This window comes from Mus caroli, unplaced genomic scaffold (assembly GCF_978045245.1).
Source record: "Mus caroli unplaced genomic scaffold, Mus_caroli_1 scaffold_10, whole genome shotgun sequence".
Taxonomy (NCBI): Eukaryota; Metazoa; Chordata; class Mammalia; order Rodentia; family Muridae; genus Mus; species Mus caroli.
This window is the reverse complement of record NW_028227265.1, coordinates 47,462,315-47,466,255: the sequence shown is the minus strand read 5'-3', so window position 1 is coordinate 47,466,255 and position 3,941 is coordinate 47,462,315. Positions and strand designations below refer to the sequence as shown.

General features: G+C 39.6%; 1 non-coding gene across 1 annotated transcript; it reads right to left on the bottom strand.

Annotated features, from left to right (window-relative positions):
- Window positions 1-224: 224 nt before the first annotated feature.
- Window positions 225-287, bottom strand: LOC147002373 (U7 small nuclear RNA). Its single transcript, XR_015048878.1, has one exon. It is a non-coding gene; the product is annotated as a U7 small nuclear RNA (small nuclear RNA).
- Between the last annotated feature and the right edge of the window lie 3,654 nt (window positions 288-3,941).

Sequence of the window (3,941 nt, the reverse complement as noted above, 5' to 3'; positions counted from 1 at the left end):
ACCTTGGTGTTTTGTCTCAGGATTGAGTCAGTGGTCAAATGAGGTAATAGACCTTGGGGAATAGCTTTGGAAATGTAATCTAAATTACCAAGGTACAGCCTCTGCTTGGGAGAGAGGTCTGGAGGAAGGAGTGTTTGAGAGTGTTGGAAGAAACATTTCAAAGTCAGCAATGGGTACAAGCTGACTGCTCTGTGTTCTGCTCAAGACAGCTCTCTAGGTAGTTCATGGGTTTGCTGACTGAAGTCAGAAAATCTGCTAGACAAAATTTAAAAGGAGCTGTGTTAGCTCTCTAGATAGCTCGGCTCTTGCAAACCAAAGCCGGGTGCCTTATTTACAATCAATTCAGTCATCTACTTCAGGTTCCTTTTGGTTATCTCACGAATCATTATTTTATGATATTATCCCCTTGATTCTTAGAAAAAAGACAGCAAGTACATTTTTTAAACACAAGTCCTAAAGATTTGCCTGCCTTTGTAACCACAAAAAATAAGCTTAGCTAGGTGGGATCCCTGAGATTTCTACTCGTTTACCTTCCTCAATTTCTGGTCTCTCTTTATTACTTGAGTCATGAGCCTTGTTTTTGTTGTTTGTTTGTTTCTGTTTTTGTTTATTGTTGTTGATTCTTTTTAAAGTATTTTTCCATTTATGGACTCATTAGTGCAAGTGCTGGTGTTCTTTTGAGTCCACAAAGCCCTTTATGCAATTGATATTGCATCCTTATATTTTGCATAGCTGAGAAATCTTGATTATATATACTTGAGCTCATGTTTTCAAAAGTCTTTCCCACAGTCTTAACGCCTGTCCTGAAGGTCACACAATTACCATTTTTGCTGAAAGATATTAAACACCCCCTTGACTCCTGGAATTGTGCGGTTTCCAATTATTATGCATTAACCTTGCAGGGAGAGCATACCCCCCAGTAACCATGCCAGGAAGAACATTCCCTAGAAGATGAAAAATATGTACATTAGTATGCACACTAGCCTTATGCCTATAGCAACTCATGGAGACCTGTGTCCTGTTGGTTCTGTTCCAGGGGTAGGAACCGTGTTACACTGTCCCTTCTATGGGAGTGCTAGGCCTGGCACTAAAGACTTTTATCTATAGGAAGAAGGGTAAAAGGCAAAATCTGTTGGCACTATATTTGCTATGCTCAGACCTGTTCTTGCCATGGTTGAGCCAGTTTTACCCTCTATAACTGACTTTTATCTTTTGCTGGTGACTTTTTGGAATCCCTTATATTATATTAGCTGCTAATCCCTTGCAAATTTACAACGTTTTTCTACTTTGTATGTATGTTTGTATGTATGTATGTGTATGTATGTATATATGGATTTGAAATAGATTCTTGTCTCATACACTATATCCTGACCTCAGTTTCCCCTCCCTCCACTCCTCCTAACTCCCCTCCCAACCTTGCCCTCTTCCCTAGATCTGCTCCCTATCTGTTTCCCTTCATTAAAGAACAGGTCTCAAAGAGATAACAACCAAACATGACAAAACAGGACACAATAAGATAAGGCAAAAACACTCACACTGAGGCTGAACAAGGCAACTCAATAGGAAGAAAAGAGTCCCAAGGAGGAAAAGAGCAAGCAAAAGAGATAGACATATACCTGTTCCGATTGTTAGTAGTCACACAGAAACACCAAGCTAACAGCCATAATGAACAGGCACTGTGTTTGTCACTTCAGTCTGTCTGTGCCCATATGAACCCTGCTTACTTGATTTTGTGGGTCATGTTTATCTGGTATCCAAGATTCCTTTGGCTCCTATAGTCTTTCCTCTTCCTTTTCCCCTGGGGTTAACTGAATGAACTCTGAGGGGAGTGACCCAGTAGAGACCTCTAATTTAAACTCACTTTTCTCAAAATGAATCGCTGTAGGTAGGTCTCTGCTGCCATAGAAAGTCTCCCTTTCTTTCTTTCTTTCTTTCTTTCTTTCTTTCTTTCTTTCTTTCTTTCTTTCTTTCTTTCTTTCTTTCTTTCATTCTTTCTGTCTCTCCCTCTGTCTGTCTCTGTTTCACTCTGTCTCTGTCTCTCTGTCTCTCTGTCTCTCTCTCTCTGTCTCCCTCTGTCTCTCTGTCTCTCTGTCTCTCTCTGTCTCTGTCACTCTGTCTCTGTCTCTCTGTCTCTGTCTCTGTCTCTCTCTCTCTGTCTCTCTCTCCCTCTCTCTCCATATATGTTTTTTGGAGGTTGGGCATGTTAAGTTCTACCTTAGGTCTCTGGCCTATCTAGGCATTATAGGTCATGAACTCTCTTTCATGACTTGAGCTTCAATTTTAATCAGACATTAGTTGGCCAGAACCACAAGTTCTGTACCACCATTGCCCCAGTACGTCTTCCAGAGAGGAAAGATTGTGGGTTGAGGATTTTGTGGCTGGGTTGCTGTACAGGTGTCTCTTTCAGTAATCTAAAAAGTACCTTCCCATGTCAAAGAAACTAGAATGTAGGGATGAAGTCTTCATGAAGGCACTAGCTTTACTTCTCCACATCCAAAGACCTATGTAGATGCTGTCCTTTGCAATGGGGTCCCATTGTCAGTTTTTAGAGATCTACCCTCTGTCCTAGCATCAGCCAAGGTTGTTTAGGGATTTCCACAACCCACCCCCTCTTGGATAACAATTCAACCAAATGCAACCCACTCCACTTCTGTAAGGCTTGCCTGACAAAACAATGACCAGTTTAGACTCCATATCTCCCATTACTAGGAATTCTCACTAGGAGCATTCTTAGAGAATCCAGAAAATTTCTACTGCACTAGGTTTCCACCAACTAAGTGCCCTGGAAGCCCAGCTGTCTCTCCTGGCATTATATTACTCTATCACTTCTTGCTTCCACCTAATCCCTCCCACTTCCACCCCAACCAGATCCCCATTTCCACCCATGAAATATATTTTATTACCCTTTCCAAGGAGATTTATGTATCCTGACTGGAGCCATTTGTTTTAACCTAACCTCTTAGAGTCTGTGATTTGTAGCTTGGTTATCATTTACTTAATAGCCAACCTCTATATATAAGTGAGTTAATACCATGTTTGTCTTTCTTGGTTTAGATTACCTCACTCAGGATGATTTTTTCCCTAGTTCCTTCTATTTGACTACAAACCTTATCATGTCATTTTTAACAGCTGAACAATACCCCATAGTGTAAATGTACCACTATTTCTTTATTCATTCTTCAGTTGAAAGACATCTAGGTTGTTTTCAACTTCTGACTATTCTGAACAAACACAGTCAAAATAGTTGAGCAAGTGTACTTCTGGTAGGTTAGAACATTCTCTAAGTGTATGCCAAAAAAATGGTATATCTGGGTCTTAAAGTAGATCAATTTTCAGTTTTCTGGGGAGCCATCATATTGATTTCCATAGTACTTGTACAAGTTTGCACTAGCAATAAAGGAGTGTTGGCTTATTCCACATCTTCCCCAGCATTATTTGTCACTTGCATTTTTTATCTGAATCATTTTGAAAAGTGTAAAAAGGAATCACAAAGTAGTTTTGATTTTCATTTCACTGATGACTAAAGATGCCAAACATTTAAGTGTTTCTCAACCATTTGAAATCCCTTTGTTGAGAATTCTCTGTTTAGATCTGTAATACACCTTTTATTTGGATTATTTGTTTATTTGATGTCTAGCTTCTTAAGTTCTTTATATACTTTGGATATTAGACCTTTATTGGATATGTAGTTGGTACAAAATCTTTTCTCATCTTGTAGGCTGCCACGTTGTCTAAAGGATGGTGTCCTATGCCATGAAGAAGCTTTTCAGTTTCACGAGGCTCCATTTATGAATTGTTGATCTTAGAGCCTGTATTATCCATGTTCTGTTTAGGAAGTCATCTCCTGCACCAGTGTGTTCAAAGTGATTTCCACTTTCTCTCCTACTAGCTCTTCATTCTAAAATCATGTCTATCCCATTGAATTTCTGTGCTATGACAAC